Source organism: Protopterus annectens, chromosome 15.part0, assembly GCF_019279795.1.
Source record: "Protopterus annectens isolate FY-2018-M chromosome 15.part0, PAN1.0, whole genome shotgun sequence".
NCBI lineage: Eukaryota > Metazoa > Chordata > Ceratodontiformes > Protopteridae > Protopterus > Protopterus annectens.
In genome coordinates, this window is record NC_056749.1 from 555,687,405 (window position 1) to 555,712,906 (window position 25,502).

The following is a 25,502-nucleotide window of genomic DNA, read 5'->3' on the forward strand; positions in this document are numbered from 1 at the left end:
CAGCAAATTGCTTGCTACAAATGTAGCAGACATGTGCTATCATTTAAAGCACGTACAAAGCACTACAGTCCTCAGGTTTGACTGCAAATACAATACCAGCTTTTATATGCCACTAATGCATAAAAGAGAGATCACACCCCCCATCACTTTGTGCCCAGGGAGTTTCCCCTCTCAATCCCCAGTTATGCAACTGCTGATCTGTGAATATGAAAATATGAATAAAAGTTGATAACAGTGATTAGTATCCTTTCTTCAAGACATCCAAGATTAGCAGTCTTTCTGTGATTGTATTACGTAGAGCTTATCTTTTCTTATTTTGCATATTATTCCTTGCTAAGGTATTTTTTTGCAACTTGTTCATAGTGCTGGTATTCCACAATTCTACTGTAAGTGAGGGGAGTCATGCTTCTAGGTAAGTACATTTTATGCCCTGATTTGTGACCAGATGAACACATATTTTAAAAACCTTTGTCTAGATTTTAAGTGTCTGCAGGTTGAGATATATGGTCAGTGAACAGGATATTAGCTTAGCTATAAAGCTCTGCAGAGAAAAAGACATAAAGTTAATAATTTTCTTTTTTCAGAGGAAAACGTATTATCCAAATTTAGTCTAGAAACTACTAATCATTCTGCCAGACATTTTGTGCCTCAAAAAGTAGAAAAAATATCCTCAGAGGAGTGTTTTGATGAGGTACTTTCCCGGGCTGCATTGTGTTGCTTCAAAGGTGGGTGTTCTAACAAATGGCATGAACAGAGTTAAAAAAATGCACAGTTGTAAAAAGAGTAAAAATATTTTATAAGGGTGCCTGTAGAACCATAAAGACTTGTTAAAGTTTTAAAAAATTAGATGTCCAGGATGCACTAAATGACAAGAAGACTGAGGACATTGAAAATGACTTCTGCAGTAACAATTTGTGAATGGAGAGTCAGGATGCCATACCTATTTCACAGATATCTGTTTTGTAATATTGATAAAAAGTAGTTTGGGCTTGGAGATGATAACAGAAGTAACAATAATGATAGGCACTGATGTCCATCTGTAAGCAATGGTCTCATAAACCTAACCTGTAGATATTGCCGACAACAGATAATCTAAAGGTGCTGTTTTATCAAGGCATAAGGCTGAAATGTGCGATGATTTTGCTTTTTAAATATACAGAAAGCAAAAAGAACAGAGGAAGCTACATGGAGATGTGACAGGGTGAATGACATATCCACATTTAACGTTATTTGACAGTGTAAATACTGATGTTTCTAATCCATTTAAAGTAATGCATCCACTCCCTGTGGCTACTGTGAGAAAAAGTATTCAGTGGAAAGTTGTTCTATCTGGCCATAATATGGAAATACAGGTAAATTAAACCCAGTCTGCAAGTAACTCACCATCACACAGCTAGCCATATGCATGGGATTAGACTTGTTAACTCCCCTTCTCAGGTTAGATGGTGTTAGATTTGAGTGATCTAATCACTCTTTTCAACTTTTTTACCTGCTTTTGCTCATGACCCATGGTAGTGGTGCTGCGGTAGCATTGTCGCCTCACAGCAAGATGTTGTCGCGTTCGATTCTCAGCTAGAGCGTCTTCTGTGTTGAGGCATGTGTGAATGGGCGTGCCTTTGTTGAAGGTTGTGTGTCAGGGCTGGTAACTTGGCACATAAAAATCCATTACCAAACATTAGTGGACCGGAGTTCCGCTGTGGTGACCCCTAATCAGGATAAGTCGAAAGACACAACAACCTGCTTTTGCTCATGTGTCTCCTATGGTGTTTTCTTGTGAATGGATGGCTTGTTTGCAATGTAGGTTCCTGTATTGATTCCCATTAATATCCAGGAAGGTTTCATTATGCTTGGCTTGCTAATCTGGGATTTTTGCATTTGGATGCTGCTTTTTTAAGACTGCAGCAGAACTGCCTCTAAAATATTATGTGCATATTTCAGTGCAAAGTATGCTGTTTCTCTCAACTTGACCATATCATTTTTCTGCATTCATTTTTTGCTAGGTCCAGTTGATGGTGCTGCAGTGATGATGATGACTGTCACTGTGTCACTGTTTGAGCACAACATTTACATGGGAGGGGGTGCAATGTGTCACAGAGAGGGTTAACATTGAAATTCTGGGATCCTTTGGATGTAGGGCATCTTTGGAGTCCTGTGAGAGGACTGCCTGGACTGAATATCACTACATTACCAGGAGTGATAATAGTATTATGGCCACTTGCCCTTTCCAGGGAGCTCCAGAAGGAAATATGTTGATTTGATCTGTATGTAATATCCTCTGTTTTTATTCTTTGCTTTGCATATCTGTTAGATAAACTGTCATATTCTTGTTATATTCTGATTCAGTCACTTATTATTTTGTATTAGCAAAGAAAAATATTCATTTCCAGCCCACTAGTGCAATTCTGATATTAAGCTATACCAGAGTTTGCAGTATTGCATTGCAAAGGCACCATTGCTGGTATAACATGAAGGGTAATTGTTGCCAGGCCATAACCCCTCTCAAGGGTGCTTGATAGATAAGCATTCTTAATCTATGAGTATAGGGTTCAGTGGACCCTCATAATGTTAATTATATGTGAGCTAACTGGGGATATTTTGGGAACACAGTCACCCAGCTGCAACTGATTTGGCATATACCTATCTGGACTCCAGCCTTATAGACTCCAGCCCTATTGAAGGATGGTTAAAGGAAAGGTCTATGTGTTGCTTCTCAAGCAGTTACCAAGCTTATTGTAATACATTTTGATTACTCAATGAAAATACATGTTTACGGTGAATTTTAACTACCCAAGTTTTAATTATGTAAATGATTCAATATCAAATAAATATGCCCATACATTAAGTAACAATGTTAATTAAATCAATTTGAATAATTAGTGTGAAATCCAACAAAGGTTGGGAGAATTTAGATATGCTGACAAAATGAGGATCTTTTCGCTCCCCACCTATGATTACATTTTTGAATGAACTCATATCATGGCATCATCACCTCCACACTAAAAATTAAAATACAGCTTGCTCATAAATAAATAGTCCTACTTTGATGTTAGTAAAAAGTCACGAATACAGTAAAAGAACAGACTGGAATTCTGTCTCCAACTCAAATATCTTTGCTTCAGATATTATTAGTAAGCACCATTATATTAATAACTTCTCCAATTATGGACAAATACTAGTAGAAAAGTAATTAAAAATAATCTGTGGTGGAATCATAAAATTAAGCTGATATAACAAAAAAGTACTACTATAAAAAATACTATAGCTATTAAACAAGTCTAGGCTGAATAAGGTAGTAAGATTATCTATTTTTCTTATGAATCACATGATCTGGTGAAAATTATTAAAAAATATTGTGCAAATGTCAGAATAAACAAATAAAACAGAACTTTGTGTTCTCCTAACCAAATATGTTTTTATTGCACTTGTAATTGGCTCCTCCTGCAGCCCTATGGAAGAAGCACCCCACGTGGATGAGATATCTGGGTCAGATAATCCTGTTAACTTTTTCTTCACAAATTGGAGTTAAAACAATAATAAAGTGTTTTTAACTAGACCAAGAAAAATAAAATGGAATATTGTGAGTGTAGTGTGTTGTTCAAACAATAAAGTGATTACCCAACTACATGATCTAGTGAATGTAATTACAGAACCATTGTGTAAATATGTTGGAGTGCTGTACATATGACATCCCTTATATAACTGCAGACTTCATTTCTGATGTTACAAGCAAAATGAACCAGACAGTATACCAGGTGGTTTCTTATATGCAATTGAGGAAAACCTAACTAAATCCCTATAAACCGTGTTAAAATGTTACCACGTAGACCCATCCCTTACCTGTGGAGACATGATATAGTGGCACAAATTCACAAGAATAGTGAAGTTCTCATCAATCACAAACAGGTTAAAACCATCCACTTGATCAGTGTCCTATGTAAAGTCACTAAAGGTACATCATAATGAATATCACCAAACATGATACTGGGAACATAATTGTTTAGCGTACATAACACTATAGGTTTGTTAAAGAAATCTTCTCCCCTGATTCCTGTAGCATTCCTAGGAGAGGTAATAGCACCTGATGAGGTTGAAGAGCTGACAGTGAATTATTCTTATCTTAGCCTAACAAAGGCTTTGTTTACTGTTGTGCTGGGAAATAACTGACAAGTTAAAAAGTTAAGTATCAACCCATTTGTTATTCAATGGTCAAACAATTACCAAAAAGGATGCAACAAGTAAGGCAAATTCTATCTACTCTAAATTGAGTTACTCAGAGGTGGCTCGTGCTATTGGGCTGCAGGACTGCAGCCCCCCCCCCTCCAGCTGTAAAACAGAAAAGAAAAAATAAAAGTAAAACTAAAAGAAAACAAACACGAGTCCCGGAACATTGCACATGCGCACTCACAGCATTTCCTGATATCAGGACTACTTGTGAACCAGTCTGGAGCATGCAGGAATGGACAAACTTGCAGCAATGGATTTACTGTGGGTGTGTGTGGTGCATACAGGAATGGATGAACTTGCAGCATGGATTTTACTCTGTGTGTGTGTGTGTGTGTGTGTGTGTGTGTGTGTGTGTGTGTGTGTGTGTGTGTGTGTGTGTGTGTGTGTGTATAAAATGCCCCAGTTAAATATACCTGTACCTTGGGAGCAGGTAGCAAGAGCTTGAATTCCGACCCACCACCACTTGTGAAATGTTTGTTCATGTGAAATTTGTGGTCAGACTTATAGCTTCATACATTGATAATAGGCTATCTGCCCTAGGGCATTTATAAGCCTAGCCAGAGTGTGTTTGGCTTTTACCATCCTTTTAGATTAGTTGACTGTGCCTCTTTATAGTAGGTCACAGAAGATAGCCCTTTTAAGGTTAGTTTACTGTGCCTCTGTCTAGTAGGGACACAGAAGAGATCCCAGGGGTAAACCTACGATCTTCCATCCACTCGTCAAGATTTCTCTTGAAGAGGGTCATTGAGGGGCTCTGCCTAACATGGATTGGGATTTTGTTCCAGAGTGAGGGGAGTCACTGGGATATGAATCTGTCCCTCCAGCATGTCCTATTTATTTATGTGCTGAGGTTTAAGTCCCTAGAGCATGTAGCTCTAAGGGATTTGAATTTCCTGAGGTGGAGCATGTCCATTAATTCTGGGTTGGACTTGGCTTTATACGTCAGGCACAGATCGCCTCTGTGTAGGCGGTAAGCAACCGAGTAGAGCTGTTGCTTCTTTAGCCTAACTGCATAGGGCATCTGTTTGAGTCCCTTGATCCTCTTGGTGAGGTACTTTTGGGGTCTTTCCAGTTGCTGCAGGTGTCGGGTAAGGTACATACCAAATGGGGCATTGTATTCAATTATGGGCCTGATGAGTGATGAGTAGAGGGGCACAATGACCTCTCTTGATCTAGATATGAACCCTTTCGTGATAAGGTGGGCTATATAGAAGGTCTTTCTAACCACTTTGGCAACGTGATTGTCAAAGGAGAGATTGCTATCTACTTGGGTCCCCAAATCCCTAATTACTTCTTCCATACTTAATGGATTACCACCTATGTGGTAATATGTGGGCACTTTGTTTTTCCCAAAGGGGATGACTATGCACTTTTTGGCATTTAGCTTTAGGCCATGGCTCTGGCACCAGTTATCCGTCTCTGTGAGACCCTTTTGGAGGATGCTTGTGTCAGTCAGCGAGTCGATTATGGCACCCAGTTTGCAGTCATCTGCGAACTTGGCCAGCCATAGTCCTCCCATGTTAGCCTGTACCTCAGAGAAATATATACAGAACAAGAGAGGTCCCAGGACTGAGCCTTGTGGGACACCACTTGTAACTGGTTTAGAGTCTGACATGGCACCTGCAATTCTGACGATGTGGGTTCTATCCCTGAGCCAGTTTGCAACTCATCTTGTGACATAGGGGTTGATATTTAAGCTGGTGAGCTTATTTATGATGCCCGAGTGGGGTATTGTGTCAAAGGCTTTTGCGAGATCCAGGTAGGCTGTGTGGACTACCTTCCCTTCATCTATGGCCTTGGTGACTGTTTCAAAGAAGTTGACCAGGTTCAAGAGGTAAGATCTGCCCTTAACAAAGCCGAACTGGGTAGGATCCAGTGTTTGGAGGTTCCCAATGTCTTTTTTTATGAGTTCCATGATGATACACTCCATAGCTTTGCAGACCAGGCTAGTCAGGTTTATAGGGCGATAGTTTCCGGGGTCCGTTGTGGCACCACCTTTGTGGAGTGGGACCACTGTTGCTGTACATTATTCCTTGGGTACATATCCTGTAGTAAGGCTATGATGGAACAGTGACTTTATGTGAGGGTTCAGTTCTTCTTAGAGCTCATGTAAGATGCAGCTCAGGACACCGTCCAGTCCCATTGATGCTGTTTTTTTTTTGCTTTGGAGAGGGCAGCTCTCACCTGTGCATCTGTGATGTCAGGGAAGCTACACACTGTTGGGATAGACATTTGCTCTTTTTGGGTGGAAGGGGGGAGAAGTTTGCACTGAACCTGTCTGCCAGGATGTTGGCAATGTCTGTGGGTTCAGTGTATTTTTTGTAATTTTGCACTAACTCATATTCTTCAGAAAGTACATGGTAACACAAAACCTTTTATTCTAGCAATTTTCTGTTTAGAAGATCAATATTTGAAATTTGTCCCTTTTTTGGGGCTGTATTCCTCCATTATTGGCTTTGTCCAGGTTTTTGTGCTAACAGGTTAAAAGCTATGGTGAAAACTGAAGTCACTAAATGATAGCCATTTAAGTTTTAGTCTACCTCCCTTTCAAGAAACATCTGATTTGGCATAGTGGTATGTTGCTCTGACTGTAGTATACAGGGTCCAGGTTTGAAGACTTGGCAGTGAAATGCATGGTGGTAACACAGCATTTTATTCTAGCAACTTTCCAAGATTATACAAGCAATGTTTAAAATGTGTCCCTAATTTTTGTCCCTCCCCCAAATAAATACAGTTGAGTGCCGAGTAGATTTTACAAGGAGCTGAGAGCTTGAAGAGAAGTTTAATAATGTTTATGTTGAGTCTGCTTGTATTGTTAATAGCACAACAGGTAGTGTACTTGCTTTTGATGCAGAAGGCTGTAGGTTCTACCACACTGACTGCTTGAATTATGAATTATCTCACAATTGTTAATGTAAGAATCATTTTGGAATTCAACCACTGAACTTAATTATTTCAGATTATGTGTCAAGGGCTTATAATGGCTAACTAGCTAATCCGTCACCTCTTGCAATGTATTATCTGTTCATTTATTTATTTATTTACATTTGATTACCGGGATAGTCCACTGGGCCAAGGTGCACCCATTCCCAGTGGAGGCCTGGGGAGTAAAGCTGCATAAACATATAAGTATTACACAGTACATATGTAGTATATTATGTAACAAAGCAATAAACATAAACTATAAAGATACATTACAAATGTGAAGCATACTACAAATTCAATACAGCACCATACAGTGGAGAACTAAAAGACAGTACAATATGATCAATATACAGTAGTACCCTGTCAGACCATGTACTGCATAGTACAAATTCAGTATTGTGCCATATGGTGGAGAACCAGTAGATGGTACCTTCTGAGAACAAAGTGTGGATCTGTACAAAACCAATACAGGCTAATGTGCAGTACATACTAAAACATACAGTAATTCACTACAAGAACCAGTACAAGCTAAAGACAGTATATTTTGAAATGGTCTGTTCATAAGAGCAGTTAAGGGATAAATATTAGCATTGTGTGAGTGAATAAAGAAGAAGGTCAATCTAGGTTGATAACATACATGTCGGCATATATATAGCAAGACAGAAATGAGACAGGAAGAAAGGAGGCAAGTGGGGAGGAGGTTCAGGTTATAGAAACTACAGCCTTGGTACAGCTCCATTGCCATAGTGATGTAAGATGTGTTTCATTGACTTCTTAAAGAGAGGGGTATTGCTGATAGACCTAATTGAAGATGGGAGTGTATTCCATAGTTTAGCTACAGTGAAGGAGTAGCATATTTGTCCAGCTGTGTGGGTAGGTCTCACTACATTTAGGAACAGTTGGTTATGGGATCTGAGAGGTCTATTTGGATGATACTGTGTGAGTAGAGAGGACAAGGAAAGGCAATCGGTAAGTTTATAAATAAACGTGTGTCCAGTGGTTAACTGAATGAGTGTCATGTGATGCGGTAGCTCCAGCCAGTTTAGAAGGAGTAGTGTAGAGCAGTGGTGAGAAAAATAGTTAGCATTTGTTACAAATGTTGCAATTTTACTGTAACAAGAGGCTGGTTTGTGTTTTAGTGAGGCCTGAATATTGGTCAGGAGAGGTGCACTGTAAAGAAGCGATAGTAGAAAAAAGGAAGAGACAAGAGACAGTATAGCAGAGTAGTCGAGGAAATATTTATGTCTATAAAGAGAGCCCAGTTTTTGGTGTATTGTTTTTAATATTGATTTGAATGTGCCTGTCAAATGTCACATTTTCATCTTTGGTGACCCCTAACAGTTTAGTCTATGGTACGATTTCAATTATAGTTATGTTTTGGGATTAGATGGTGAAACGTTCCTTGTTTAATGCAGTGGATTTCTTGGGTTGAAAAAGAACAAGTTTAGTTTTATTTGGGTTTAGGGCAAGATGCTTATTAGACATCCATAATTCTGTGTTAGTGAGGGCATCTTGTGTGAGTAGAAGGTCTGATGGTGAGTTGGCTGCACAGCTGATTGTAGAATCATCTGCATATTGGATGACAGTGCTTTGGGTAAGAGAGGTGTTGAAGTTATTGATAATGATGTGGACCAAAAGGGGCCCTAATATGGATCTTTGTGGAACACCTGTTGTTGTGTCAAGGAAAGGAGATAAAGAATGTTGCCATTTGGTTGATTGTTGCCTGTTAGAGAGGTAATTTGAGAACCACTCCAGGGATGGAGGTGAGATGCCTATGCCAGCCAGTTTAGTGATAAGGACAGAGTGGGAGGCCTTGGAGAGACCTAGAAAGAGAGAGGATACAATTTTTTCCCTTGTCTCAGGCCTAGTTGACTATATCAGAGAAGGATGCGAGAGCAGTAGTGGTGCTATAACCTAGTCAAAATTCATGCTGGGTGGGACAAAGTTTCTGATCGTGAAGCACATAGTGAAGAAGTTGGGTGTAGATGCATTTTTCCAGAATCATAGAGATAGGTGAGAGGATAACAATGGGTCAAAAGTTGGAGAAGTCTGTATTAGTGTCACCTTTCTGTGGAAGCAGAATGTAGGCCTTTTTCCAAATAGTGGATGTGTAGGATTCCAGAATGGATAATTTAATAAGCGTACTGATGGGGTAGGCTATGGAACTGGCAGCAATTTGTAGGAACTTGGGAAGTAGGTTGTCTGTGACTTTAGACTAAGGTTTGAGTTTTTGAAGCATTTTTTTATTGTGTTGGTGAGGACAGATGAGAGAGTGAAGATGTTGAATGGGGGAGTATGGGTTTGGAGAGAGGGTGGATGCAAAGGAAAGATGGGAGTTAGATTGACAATAGTGTTAATGAAATAAGAACTGTAAACCAAAAAAAATGGTGGACACCTGTATGACATTAAAAACAAAAGAGAAACTAATGCACTGTATAAACACAGTGTTATTTGTGAGAATCATACAGGTTACAAATTTGCAATACTTGACTGGGTAAAGCAAGATGTTAGAGGAGGGGACTAGCATAATTTTTTGTGCAAAAAAGAACTTATGTGGCAGCTTAGGTTAGCTGCCAACCTTCCCCCTGGTTTAAATGGCTATTTGAGTATTTATCCTGTTTTAAAGGAAAAAGCAGAAGCTATTTAGTAATTTTATATGTACCACAACTTGTATTTTTTAAAATAATATTTACTGTGGTATTTTTTCCATCTACTGAGAAACGTTAACGTATATATAAAAAAGTGTTTCAGTCATCAACATTTTCCCTATTGGTTTGTGATTTCCTAATAACTTGTCATTGCATTTAAACATTGCTGTTATAGTTCAGAAAAGCTTTTTCTTTAAAATTTTTATTGTTTAATTGATGTATTAACCTCTTGGTAGGTAATGATGTAATCTATTGGTTATTTTATAATATTTAAGAAGGTGTCTTGTGGCTTTCTGGTTGATTCTGATGAAGTCAAGGTTTATTGACGAAAGCGCTCAATTTTTATGTAATTTTACGTTAATAAAAGAGCATTTTGGACTCGCAACTTTTAGTGCTGGTTTTTCTGTTTATTAATGAAATAAGACTTAGAGTGTAGCTATCTCTATGGGTGTTTTGTCATGGTTTGGGCATGGATTCTTGTCTGACCCTGGGTTTAGTAGGGAATTGATGGAGCTCCATAATATTTTAGGGTTTTGTTTATGCTGGTTTTGTAGTGTAAGGTAGTGATCTTTTTTTGTCTTCTATGACTAGTTGCTTCACTTGACTATGTAGCTGCTTGGATTTTGTCAGTTCGGAAATGTTTTTGCTTTTTTGCCAGTGTTTCCAAGCTTTATCACTTGTAGACATGAGGTGTTTGGTGGGTTTTGTGAGCCGGGTGTCATGATTAGTTTTCACTCTCCATAGAATGAGTGGTTGGTTGTTTAAGACCTTGAGAAATATTGAGTTAAAGAATTCAACAAAGTCATCTAGGGGAAGGTATTTCAATATGTTCCAATTGCTACATTGTAGGCAGTCATTAAATGTTGTGGGGCAGAAATGAGAAAGGTCTCTAGTATGTTTGTAGTAATGCCTGCTAAGCGATGAAGTGTTTTCTTGAAGTATGAAGGCAGGAAAGTGATCGCTTATGCAACTGGTGACAGTTCCTGTGTATGCAATTTTATTTGAGTCAGAGACCAGAATCCAATCCAATATAGAGCCACTGCTTTTGTTTTTGTTTGGTCAAGTTATGTCATTGATTAGTTGTGTGAAGGTATATAGGTTGATATTAGTGGAAGGATTTTGGTGGGAGATGTCTGGCCAATTAATATTCATGTCTCCAAAAATGATAGTTTCATTTTCTGTATTGTTTGATGCCCATGCAAGTATTTCCTCTAAGACAGGAATGTTTTTGCCAGGTGGAATGTATAACACAATAATATATATGCTTTTGCAATTGTTTATTCTAAGGAAGGATATTAAGGATTTTATACATATCTTTAATAATGAAGCAGGTAATCTACCATCTCTCATTATGGATAGTACTTTTGAAATGTTCTGAAATTTGACTACTCAACGCTTCCACTGTGATCAAATACCTATGTGTCATAATGTATTTCAAATGCTTGCAGGCCAGGCATACCTGTCAACCTCTTAGTGCAAGAAATATGGACAAAGACAAAACTAATGGGTGTACAAGTACCCAAAACCATGGACAGATTGTGAAAGTTGCTCTTATAAACCTATAAAATAGCTCAAATAACAGTTTTCACATTCCTGTGTATTTTCTATGTGATATGAAGTCTTAAACTCAAATGTTTTTCATTATTTTTAGGTTCATAGGTTAGTACTAGGCTAACTGCCATTGCCAGCCATTTTCAGCCTAGCCAGTTTCCCATTTTGTGCTCAAAATGACCTATCCCAGTTGGTTATAAATTGGCCTTATCCATTCCATGGTCGATAATTATATATTACCCCTATTTAGAATAGCTGGGATCATACCATGAATAATTTGACAGGAGCCATTGTATGAGTCAAAACTTTTAGGAGCTGTCTCTGTTCATCAGTAGTACAGGGCTAGCCCTGGGGTAAATTTTCTAATTCCCTTCCATAGATCTAAGTTGCACTTGAATATGGACAAGAATGAACTTTGTTTTATGTGGATGGGGAGATTGTTCCAAAGCAACTGCATCCTCTGAAATATATACTTGTCCCTCCAAACTGTTCTGTTGATTTTGCAGAAGAGATTTACATCCTTAACTGAGTATTTCTGATGGCATTTGACAATCCCATCAGTGATGGATTGGAAGATGCCTTGCATGTCAGACACATATTACATCTTAGCAATCAGTTTAATACTGAGTACAGTGAAAGGCTTTGAATCTGTCTATGTAGAACATGCTGTTTAGGCCTTGTATCCTTTTAGTAAGTTATTTTTGTGTCATTCCATTTGTTATATATGTCTGATCAGATACATGCCAAATGGAGCATTATATTCAATGACTGGCCTAATGAGGCTGAGTAAAGGGTGCAATGACATCCCTAGATCTTCACCCAATCCCTTTGTTTATAAGTTGTGCAATATAGAATGACGTTCTTGCAATAATAGACACGTATTGGTCAAACGATAGGTGACTGTCCACATAAGTGTCCAATCCCGAACAACAGCATCAACTCTTTGGGTCATATTGTCAGTGTAGTAGTTCTTTTGGTTAGATGACTTCCCAAAGGATACAGTAATGCATTTTTTGGCATTTAGTTTCAGACCATGATCTTGACACCACTTATTTATTTGAGACAAACTTTCCTGCAGGAAGGTCATTTGGGGATTCAGTGATTGTACCTAGCTTATAGTCATCTGCAAACATAGTCAGCCAGATCCCTTTAGTATCGGATTTTGCTTCAGAAAAGTAGATGCCAAACAGGGAAGTGCTGTCACAAAACCCTGGGGGACTCCACTGGTGACTGGTGTCTTTGTGGAGTAACTTCCCCTAGCATGATTATCTGTGTCCTATTTGTGACATATGAGATTATTCTCACTTTATTTAGCTTTTCTACAATGCCTGAATGGGGAATTGTGTCTAAAGCTTTGGCCAGGTATGTGGCATGTATGGTATTTCCTTCATCCATTACTTTAAAGACTTTTTCAAAATGTATACAAGGTTAAGTTAAGCCTGACCTGCTCTTGACAAATCCAAACTGAGAAGGGTCTAGTGTTGAAGCTGTCTATGTCCTGAGAGATTAAATCCACGATACGTCTTCCCGTGGCTTGGCATAAGATGCTGGTCAGATGTATGGGTCTGTAATTGCCTGGGTCTGTGGAAGGCCTGAGTGTTATGCAAGGGAATGACTGTTCTTCATTTGCTTAGTACAAAACCTGTATGGAGGCTAAGACTGAACGGGGTTGTTAGGGGTGTGTCTAAGCCATACTTCATGTTATTTAAGATGCATCCAGAAATATTGTCAAGACCCATTGATGCAGTAATTTTTGATTTAGATAGCACTTTTATGACTTGGTCTTGTGTGATAGCTGGAGGTGAGCCAATTTCAGGTATATCTTGAAGGACAGATGCGAGAGAGAGGACTAAAGTTAGAGCTAAATTTATCAGCGCTTATATTAACTATATCTTAAGCTTCATTGTAGTTAACATTGTTCACAATCAGCTCAGTGCATTGCTGTCTTGTGCTTTTAAGATCACAGACATAACTGAAAATATATATTGTGATTGTCTTTGGCTTGGGTGGCTATTTTAGCCTCAAACTTGGCTTTGGTAGATTTTGTTAAGCTCCTGAGTTGTTTGTTTATTTCAGTGACAAGGGATCTAACATTCTGGGAATTACTGTTCTTACTTTTTGTTAAAATCCCCAGATAACTGTACTTTGCATACCTACTAGAACCAATACTGACCTGCTACTCACCTATTGCCTATTCTAACTACTCTTATACCCACCTTTATCTTTCTCACTCAGCAAGGCAACTTACTCCCTACCTTCCTTCCTAGATCCTCAAATACTAACCTGTTCATACTGCTGGATTGCTGTCAAATAATTATGTTGTGAGTATATATTGTATTGTAAAAAAATATCCTTTCACTATACTTTCATTTGTTTGATGCACAGGTTTTTTATTTGTTTCTATGTTAACTTGTCAAATTATAGCCTGTTACATTTGATTCATGTAATACCTCAGTATCAGTTACTGTATTATGGAGAGTTTCTCCCAGAGCCTCCATTTAAAATGGGCCCCTGGCCCATTCAGGCACTTCCTGGTAAACAAAGGTAAAATAAAATTAAAAAAAATGAACAAAATTATTTTCATTTTATTATAAAGCTTGTTGATATTATGGTTTCACCGTGTGAGCTTGTTCTGGGGTTTACCCTGAACTTGTTCCTACAGGGTACAACTGCATCTATGCAACTGTTTACATGCTGGTGTAGTCTGGTGGTATACATTTCTGTGTTTTCAGTAGATTTAACTGGGTTTGAAATGTATCACTTACGAGTAGGCAGTTAATATTAAAGAAATTTTTAAAGGTATCTTCGGGGAATGCATCCCTGGCTTCAGTTTTATTTCACAGGAGACTTTTTTATGATCAGATGTAACAGTTGATGAAGATACGCAAGGGTTGATGCAAGATGCTCCCATACTAGTAAGAACAAGATCCAAGATGTTATTCCCCCTAATGGGTACTATGTCTAATTGCTCACATTGCAACATCATCCTTAGAGAGTGTAGAATGCTGCTCAGTGCTAGGTTCATACCTGCCTTGGACACACAATCTGAGAGCTTGGTCGTGTCTCTCTTCAGATAATCCAGGGAGGTACGCATCAGGTCATTGACACCAACATGGAATATAACAAAATCATACTAGTACTTATTATTCAAGGACTTCAGTGCATGCACGATATGATGGATGCTGGCACCAAACAAGCAACTAACCATCACTATTTTTTTGCTTAGCCTGGTATGAATAGAGGCACATCTGTATGTATTAAAGTGGAGTCTCCTATACCAAGAATGTTTGTTTGGGTCAGTGCCTGCCTTAAGGGCTTAGAATCTGTGACTTTGGAAGTCCTTGGGCTATGTGAGGAAGTAGGCTTAATAAGCTGTGTGTGTTTGTGCCTGTGTAGGTCTTTGAGATTTAGGAAAGTTGATCTTTAGAACTTCATCATATGATGGATTATGCACATTCTGATGGTCTTGGAGACGTGTGATGTATGGTGTACTGCCAATTAATTTGTTTTCTAAGTTTAATGTGAATGACACTGCTCTAGCAATCACTCTCCTTTTCAAAAAAGGAGTTTAGTGAAAGTTCAGATGGTGAGACTTTCCAGAATCGTATCTGATGACTCATGGAAATCAATAAGTTGTTAGATATGTTTCTGAATAGAGGATATACTTTGATTTTCTCACACAAAGAAACAAGAAAAACTTAATGCCAAAATAAACCACCACTGAGGTGTTACTTCCTTCAAGGCAGCAGATAAAAATAGCAGTGAATTGTTTATGGTGTTAAAAAGATGACTCACTTTAAAATTCCAAACAAGGATTTATTACAAAACCAAATGCTAGTACATCAAAACCATATGAGCTTAACTCTTTCATCCCTTAGAACTGTGGGACATCTTCAAAGTTCTAAAATCCAGTATTCATTACAGGGGGTTGACATGCATTTAATCTTAGTCGCCAGCTCAATTCCTTAATTTCCAACTTGATATCGTCACCCCCTCTTATAAATCTAAGCACTCAATCTATAACAAAATTCTAAAGCTTTTAAAATTAGAACACATTACTGAATGTTTATAAAAAGTATTAGTAGGAGTAATATTGGGGATTCTTAAATTATTTTTCTACATTTTGTATGGTTAGGACCTGACTGTCAATTGTTTTATTTTTTTATTTATCAGAAGTATATAATATTTAAGAGTGATAGGTACATACATGCATAATCAGGTATATTGTTTATTTAAATTTGGCATGATGGTACATGTGTTTGATTGGTTTTATGAAATGTTTGACATCTTGTTTTGTTTTAGGCAGTGGTTGTATTTTATAGTTTTACATAATCAATGCATTTTTTGTAATGTTTTTAATTAATGTCTGACTGGTAGATTTCTTTAAGAGAGTGTAATTTTAATCAGATGAGATCTGATTGGTCAATCCTCATATAAATTGAACACAAAAACACATTGTTATTAATTCTGACGAAGTCCCGATTTGTGATGGACAAAAGTGCTTAGTTTTTTTTATTATTTTAGTATTGAATAAAGTGTATGTTTTACTGGAGGAACTGTTTTAATATTTTGTACTTACTTCCCCTCATGGATTAACAAAAGTTTTTATTCTGGTAATTTTGGCAACTTTAATTTATTTACAGAGGAAGTAAGTTATCGCTGGTGGGATCGGACATTTTTAGCATCTTGGCTGTTTTTCTATTGGTAACCAACTATCCTTCTTTGGCAGTCATACCTGATTGTTGCATGCTGTCTTTCAGATGATCCATCTATCTTGCCTGGATACTCTTCATGCTTCTTTGCTTTCTCCTATCCCTCCTTTGTCATCTTTGCCAAATTGTCTTCTGCTCTCCTGCACATGGAATTGAAGCACTAAGTCATAGTACAGTAACTACTAAAATTTCCATAAACACACCAGATTTACACTACTCTATAAATCTAAAGTAAAAAAAAAAATAACCCAAATCTATATTTAGTTTTTTGAAAAAAAAAATAAAAATAGACAAACAAGAAAGAAAGAAAACATAGACATTTCATATACATTACAATTTGAAAAGAAAATAAAGTGTATTGCTCATACACAGAGCCAGTAATAATGGGTGAGATAAAAACACAACTGGTAAATGGTTTATATATATATATATATATATATATATATATATATATATATATATATATAGTTTTTTTTTTTTTTTTTTTTTAATTCAGCTGCACTTGTATTAAGTCATGAGAAGTTTGCAGACATTTTACCCCATACTTGTGGTATACCTAAATCCAACCTATGTACATTTATTTCATATTAGAATGAAAAAAGTCCAAAGAAAGTAAATACAATAACACACAAACCACATTTAGCCAGACAGAAAATGCCATTACCAGCACAAAGGAGTCAATTTTAACCCTGAATTAAAACACAGGTAGCTAACCTAAAAGCACACCTAATATATCAGAACATCTTAAATTATCCCTCACTCTACTAATGACATATATCAAAAATAAAATGGCTCTCAAAAGAAAAATACATAAATATATTTAAAATAAAATAAAATAAACCCGGTGCTCCAAGGGACCACAAAGCTTTTATTGTCTTAGAGCTTAAAAAAAGTTTAAAAAACAAACTGCTGTTGTAAAAAATCAAACAGGCTTAGCACTTTCATCTTACAAGTAAAAGACATCACCAGAACCATTGCATTTAGAGCAGCTAGGCTTTTATAACCAAAACCCCACCCTTAATTGAAAACAAGTCATGAAGCCAAGTCCTGCATTTAAAGCTACATACTCAGCTAGCATTCACCTTGAATAGATATGTACAACAAATGGTTACAAAATAAAACAGCATGAATAAAATAAGTTAAAATAATGTGAACATATACATACTGTGCTTGCAGAAGCCATAATACAAAAGAAACAAGCAAGTACATGTTCTTACATACATTGCATCAATTTGTCTTTTTCTAACAGGCATTTAAACAGCCTATATTTTTACAGATCTTTCTTTTAGCTCACTGACAATAGAAACTGTTTTATTTAAGCCTGGGGGCATTGTAGCATTAAATCTCAACTGCCAAAGCATTTCTTTATGCAACAACATATTCTTCCATTTCCACAATATGCTGCCAAATCAACTTGTTCTACAACAAAGAAAATAAATTTATCAAACCCGACACAAGTCACAATCACAGACACTCAGGTTAAAAAAAGTCCTCATCAAAGCCAAATGCACAGCATCAATGGGACTAGATAGTGTCCCAGACTGCTTCCTACATGAGCTCAAAGATGAACTAACCCCTCACCTAAACACACTGTTTAAACTCAGCCTCTCCACAAGCTACATGCCCAGAGTGGCGCACAGCAACAGTTATTCCACTCCACAAAGGTGGAGCCACAACGGACCACGGGAACTATCACCCTATAAGCCTGACTAGCTTGGTCTGCAAAGCTATGGACCACATCATCATGGATTTCATTAACAGAGACATTGGAAACCTCCAAACACTGGAGCCTACTCAGATCGGCTTTGTTAAGGACAGATCATGCCTCCTAAATCTGGTGGGCTTCTTTGACACAGTTACCAAGGCTATAGATGAGGGAAAGGTTGTCCACACAGCCTACCTAGACCTCGCAAAGGCCTTCAACACCATTCCCCATTCAGGTATTATAGACAAGCTCACCAGCCTGAACATAAACCCCTACATCATGAGATGGGTTGCCAGCTGGCCCATGGACAGAACCCACAAGGTAAGAGTTGTGAGAGCTAGGTCTGACACTAAACCAGTTACAAGTGGCATTCCCCATGGCTCAGTCCTAGGACCCCTCCTGTTTGGCATATACTTCTCAGAGGTACAGGCAAGCACATGAGGACTATGGCTGACCAAGTTCGCAGATGACTGCAAACTAGGGGCTATAATTGTCTCTCCGGCTAACACAGATATCCTCCAAAAGGGTCTCACTGAGACAGATACCTGGTATCAAAACCATGGCCTCAAACTAATTGCCAAAAAGTGCATAGTCATCTCCTTTGGAAAAAACAAAGTACCCACAAACTACCACATAGATGGTAGCCCCCTAAATATGGAAGATGTAATAAGGGATCTGTGGACCCAAGTAGATAGTGGCCTCTCCTTTGATAATCACATTGCCAAACTGCTTAGAAAATCCTTCTATGTGGCCCACCTAATCACAAAAGGGTTTGCATCCAGATCAAAAGAGGTCATTGGGCCCCTCTATGCATCACTCATCAGACCCATCATAGAGTACAATGCCCCATTTGAGATGTAAATTACAAGACACCTGCAACAACTGGAAAGACCACAGAAGTATCTCACCAAGAGGATCACTGTCCTGAAGCAGATGCCCTATGCACCTCGACTGAAGAAACTCCAGCTGTACTCAGTTGCATACCGCCTACTCAGAGGTGATCTCTGCCTGACATACAAGGCCATGTCCAACCCAGAATTGATGGACATGCTCCACCTAAAGAAAACCATATCCTCTTGAGCCACATGCTCCAGGAATCTAAACTTCACCACAACAATAAATAGGACATACTGGAGGGATAGATTTCTGTCCCAGAGACTTCCCATGCTCTGGAACAAGATTCCAATCTAAGTTAGGCTGAGCTCCTTGCTAACCCTCTTCAAGAGAAATCTTCACAAGTGGATGGGAAAGAGAAAGTTTACCCCGGGGATCACTTCAATGGCCCTGCTGGACAGAGGCACAGGGAACTAATCTATGGGGTGGCAAAAGCCAACACATTCTGGCTAGGCTAATAAATGCCTTCGAGCAGATAGCCTAGTATCTACCAATGAAACTATGAACCTAAGTGACCAAGTGCCTAGCTAAAGCACTCTTGTTGTCATTTCGCTGGATGCTATAAACATGCTGGTAAATACCCTTATTAAAAGCATTATTGTTTTTTTCCAATGTAAAAAGCTTGGCATTGTGTGCACACAGCAAAATAAATCACTCTCTTCGTAAAACAATTAAATCTGCCTCCCTTAGCATAGCCCCTGATTTTATCATATAGCCACCCAACACAGCCACATTGATTGCATCTTCCATATCTAGAATTTTTAGGAAAATCATCCATCCTGCATGTAGGTTTATTCTCCAAAATACTTTTAAAATTACTCCATCTTTTAAAAGTGAAAGTAGGCTTAACCTCAGTGTGGCCTCATTCCTACTTATATAACCAATTTTTCAGAATGATCTTTTGTATTTCCTTGGCATCAAGTGAGCAATGAAAAACCATGTTAGTACTTAAATCAAGGGACTGGTTGTTGTGAGCAACATCTGAATTATTGTTGTACCCATGTTTAAAAATGGAACCATATATGCTATTTTATTCACTCCATACCTGTTCTGCCACCTCATCCCCCAGGCACAAGGGTAATTATGTTCCAAAAACATTCTTTTCAGGAAAATAAATTCTTCTTGGCACCTGTTGTCATTTGATGTCAATCTAGATACCCTAATAAATTGACTTTTTATAATGCCGTTTTTCTGGTGGTATGGGTTGCAGCTGGAATAAAATAAAGAATTACAATAAGTGGACTTTCTAAATATCCATCTGGTGAATGTTAAATTTTAATGTCCAAATATGCAATTTCATTGGCATTGACATGGTAAGTAAAATCCAAAACCTTGGTACTATGTTGCATCAACCCCAACAATTCATTAAATTTATCTGTACTACCTTGCCATAAAATTAACAGGTCATCTAAATATCTGTAGTAGACTTTGCAAAGCTTAAAAAGTGGAAACTTGAACAAGGACATTAATTCCCACCTTAACAAAACACCATTTGCAAACATGGGGGCACAAATGGCCGCCATGGCCACCCTAGAACACTGTTTATAATATTTGTTGTGAAACACCAGGAAATTGTTGGACAAAATTATTTCCATGAAATAAAATTTTCATCATTTTCAATTAGTCCCCCATAAAGTTTAACTATCTCATCAAACCATAACAAACCTTGTTCTTGTGAGATGACAGAAAACGGGTTTTGAATGTCACAGGTAATAAAGTAATGAAAATCATGGTCAGCCTGCCTTATTTTGTCCAACAAGTCCCATGAATCATGAATGATATGTCCAAAAGGTTTAAACAAAATTTTGAGTTTTATGTCAACAAATTTGGCCAGTAGCTCAGTGATGGACCCTGCTAAAGTCACAGTAGGTCATAAAGGTGGATCTCTGATGTTTGAATCTGACTTTGAGAGGCCAAAAATGTTTGGGATAACAGGGTCCTACACTCTTATAAACTCATATAAATCATCTGGCAACTGCTCAAACAGAATCAGCTCTTCCAATGCTATTCTCACAGCCCTATATGCTATGTTTATCTCATTTAATGAAGCAACATTATATACAGCATTGTCACATAACAAGTTAAGCATTTTCCCCTGATAATCAAAGTTGTACATAATTACAAGTCCTCCATCTTTATCAGGACGCATGCATTTAATGTCTACATCTTGTGAAATAGATGTTAAAATGTCCTTTTCATAAGGTGGCAAATTGTAGAAGCAGTGCTGGTACCTTTGTTGTAATAAATCTCTAATCTCATTTTCACAAATTCATTCAAAGGTGTGAACAGTAGGGTGCAATGGCAGATTAATGACACTTTTCCTTTTTAAATTGTCATTACATGCCCCCACTCTGCTACCATCATTCATGCCATATCAAGATTTAATTTTCTCGTAAACAACTTCAAGTCTAAAATTGTGTGCTTAATGATGGCCCTATGTGAGGGCACAAAGTTAAACCCTTTTAAAAAGAGGGTATGATGTACAGGCTCCACTGCAAGCTCAGTAAAATTATATATATTGGCAATACATTGGGAATGTCTGGGTACTGGTGTTCCTAAAGGGACAGGGATAGCATCATTGTTATCACATTGCACAATTTCTTGCTCTGCACCCTCCCTGTCATGGTTCAACTCTCTCAAAAAAGGTACAGGATAAACTTTCTTGTTGGAATAATCCAAACTGTCCCTGGCAAGCTTCTTGGCTTTCCTGCCTCGTGAGGTAGCAATTTACCAAAGAAGCTGAAAAGTAAGGTGTACAAGACAGTGGTGTGGCCAATACTACTGTATGGTTCAGAAACCTGGGCAGTAAAAGCAGAAGAGTTGAAGAAGTTAGAGATGATGGAAATGAAGTGCCTGAGAAGGGTGCTAGGATGCACATTGTGGGACAGATGAAGAAATGAGGACATAAAAGCAGAAGCCAAGGTAGCTCCAATTGCAGAAAAGATCTAAAAGAACAGATTACAGTGGTTTGGACACATGCAGAAAAGCAGAAGACAGTTTGGTGAAGAAGATTTGGGACAGACATGAAGAAGGTAAGAGGAAGCTAGGACATCCAGCAAAGAGGTGGATGGGTTGTGTGAAACAAGATCTGCAACCATCAGGTGTTGAAGAAGGCAAGAGTGTGGCACTGAATTGAGTGAGTTGGTGACAGTTAACATCATACCCCGACCCCATGTAGAAAACAAAATGGGAAAAAGGGGGCAGATGATGATGATGATGATTAAAGAAATGCTTACCAAGTGTGAACAGGAGGGCAAGACCTTATCTGCTGTTGGAGTACATTTTTTCACACCAACCACACCCTTTCACAAAGCTCAGAGAGGTAGTGGGAAAATGTGGTTCAGAAAGTCACAAAGGTCTTTCCAGGATACACAGGGATAAAGTTATTGAACATTAATGGAAGATGCCATCCTCATGGTAGGGGAGGCCCGCAGAACCAGGGCTCCAGAGAATCATTCTTTGGTAGACCCTTCTACACTCCTGAAGGAGTGCATGGCTGCTCACCTCTGGGGGGGGGGTAATTGTCTCTGCACTGTGAAACCTGCCAAAAGATAACAAAGGACAAATGAGTGCAGGACAAAATATCCAGGGGATATATCATTCCCTTCATCTTCCCCACTCCTGTAAACAAGACACTTGACATTCCATCCAGTCAGAAGGAACAAGCAGCATTAGAAATTCAAAAGTTGGTAAGAAAAAGTATCATCTAAGAGGTCCCTACAGACCATAGAGGATCTGGAACTTACTCAAGATTATTTAAAATTCCAAAGAAAACAGGGGACTGGCGACCTATCTTGGATCTTAGCAATCTAAACAAATCTGTGAATAAGACCAGGTTCCAGATGGTGACACTGCAGTCAATACCTCCATTCATGGAAAAAAACAATTGACGTGCTTGATGAACCTTCAAAATGTGTACTACCACATACAGATGGAAAGGCAATCCAGAAAGTACTTGTACTTCTGGCTAGGAGCCAGTCAATTCCAGTTTCGATATCTGCCTTTTAGACTCACTACAGCCCCCAGTGTGTTTACCAAATCCATGGCAGTAGTGGTGGCTCACCTGAGATGCTGTGGATTCCGGGTGTTTCCATATCTGGATGACTGGCTCATAACTGCCCTGACCAGACATCTTCTGCTACAAGTCAGAGACTATACTCTACAACTCTGTTCCTCTGTAGGTATTAGCATAAATTATGAAAAATCTGCTATAGAGCCATGTCAGAACTTGGTCATTATAGGAGCAGGGATAAACACAACTACAGTGATAGTAAAACTTCCACAAGACAGAATAGATTATCATTGCCATTATGTAAGACTGTTGATCAGAAATAAATGAGCTTCTGCCAATCTAGTTCTCCATGTAGTGGGAAAAATGGCTGCTTCAGTTGTTCTCATTCCCCTAGCTTATCTCCACATGAGAATACTTCAATGGTTACTTGCAACACAATGGTCAGTTCTACAACTTCCTGTAACACACAAGATCAGAATAATCAATTAATGAAAAAAGGAGCTCCAATGGTGGATTTACAGTACTCTCTTCTGGTATCTCAAGGCCATCAGCTTATTCCCCCACAACCCCAAGCCAAGGTGACCATGGACACTTTCCAGATAGGGTGGGGGGCATTATCTGGGGAAGACAATTCAAGGCATCTGGTGCATATAAACGTCTTGGAGATGAGGTTGGTCCTTTTGGCATTGTAAGCATTTCAAGACTACCTCCCTCTGGGAATGATAGCAATCCAATCAGACAACATGTCTGTGGTCTGGTGCATAAACAAACAGGGGGGTAGCAGACCTTATCCCCTTTGTTGAGAAGCCCTGAGGGGCTTCCAACCACTTTCTGATAGCAATGTACATCCTGGGGAAATCCAATGTAATTGTGGATACATTCAGCAGAGCCATTTTGTGGCCACAGGAGTGGTCCCTCAATCAGAAATTTATGGAAGAGATCTTCTGAAAATGAGGCCATCATTGCTGCAATCTGCATGCATCACACACCAATGCGAAATTCAACAACTACTTTGCCCTGATCCCTCCTGCGGGGAGTCACGAAGGGATGCACTTGTTCACGACTGGCCTCCAGGACTTCTTTATGCCTTCCCTCCAATCCCTCTAATTCCCAAATTTTTGAAGAAAGCAATTTTGTTGGAGATGACAATAAGCCTAATTGCCCCCATTGGCCTCATCAAATTTGGTTCCCCTATCTTCAGCCTCATTTACGGGATGAACCATGGGTTCTGGACCCTACTCCAGACCTTCTGACTCACCCGTAGGGAATGGATCATCCCAGCATGAACAATCTCAGACTAACAGCTTGGCTGCTCCAGTTCCTCCGATCACCAGGTTTCTTCTTTTTTTCCTCTCCAGTTAAACATATTTTGCTATCTCCCCATAAATCATCTGCACAAAAAACGTACAGAGGTAAATGGAAAAGATTTGTCTTATGGGCCAACAATAATCAGATAGATCCTTTTACCTCACCCATGCATTCTATTCTAGAATTTTGGGCAAAACTTTTCAATGAAGGTGCTGCTGAAGCCACTATAAGTGTTCAGTTGGCAACAATTTCAGATTTCCATGTAGGAGAATATGGTTCTGGAATCATGTCAAACAGACTTTGTAAGGCATTTTTAAAAGGAACTACAGTGATAAAACTGCCATGCAAAAACCCGTCACCACTCTGGAACCTGAATTTTGTTTTGCCAAACATTATCTGTCCTCCCTTTAAACCATCTTTAAACCATCTTCTACCTGTGACTTGAAGTACCTCTCCTGGAAAACATTCCTCTTAGTGGCTATTACTTCTGCAAGGAGAGTTTCAGAATTGCAAGCTTTGTCTGCCAAACCTCCATACGTAGTATTTCATAAGGACAGAGTTTCTTTACGCACTAACCCCTCATTTCTACCTAAGGCTATGTCAGAAAGTTACCAAAATAAATATACTGAGCTACCAGTTTTCTTCCCAAATTTCAAAAATAAAGGTGAATATTCACTGCATCTGCTGGATGTTCATAGATAATTATGATTCTACTTTCATACAACTTCAGAAATCGTAAGGTCAGATCAGCTCTTTATTTCTTATTTGGATATTAAAAAATGCCAACCAGTGTCCAAAGTTACCTTAAAAAGTGTCGTTCACAATGAATATCCTTTATTTAAAATTCTAAGAACAAAGCCCTTTCTAACTCTGTTAAAGCACATTTCACTAGGCTGGTAGCCACATCTGCTGCCTTTCAAGCTAACTTACCTTTGGATAATATCTGTGCTACATTGACATGGTCAAAACCACATACCTTTATTACTCATTACAAAGAAGATTTCGTCTCTAGGAGTACAGCTTCTTTTGGTTCTGTGGTTCTGAGAAATATTCTCCCATGAGCCACCCAAAAATCGGGTAGCTCGGGACATGGCCCTATCAGTGAGAACAAAGGCGAGATTGACAACATCACATAAAGAAGTTCTGTTCTTACCATAATGTCCATCTCGGCATTTATTCTCACAAACCATCCTCCATACCCCCTGCCTATACTCTTGGGAGACAGAGTAGTGCTAATTGGGTATCACAGGACTCTATAGCCTCAGAAGTAACCTTTTTGTCTATTAATCTGTTAAAGCAATCACTATATAGGAGTTAACTGGGGCAAACAAGATCTGAGGAAGTTAGGGAGTTGCATTATGAGTAAGGGAGAATGTCAACAAGCTTTGCTGAAGGCCTCAAGCTTTTAAAATTGCTGAGACAGGTCCAATGGATTAGATCTATCCAATCAGTGAGAATAAAGGTCAAGATGGACAGTACAAATGGAATGTTATGGCAAGTATATAACTTCTTTTTTTTTAACT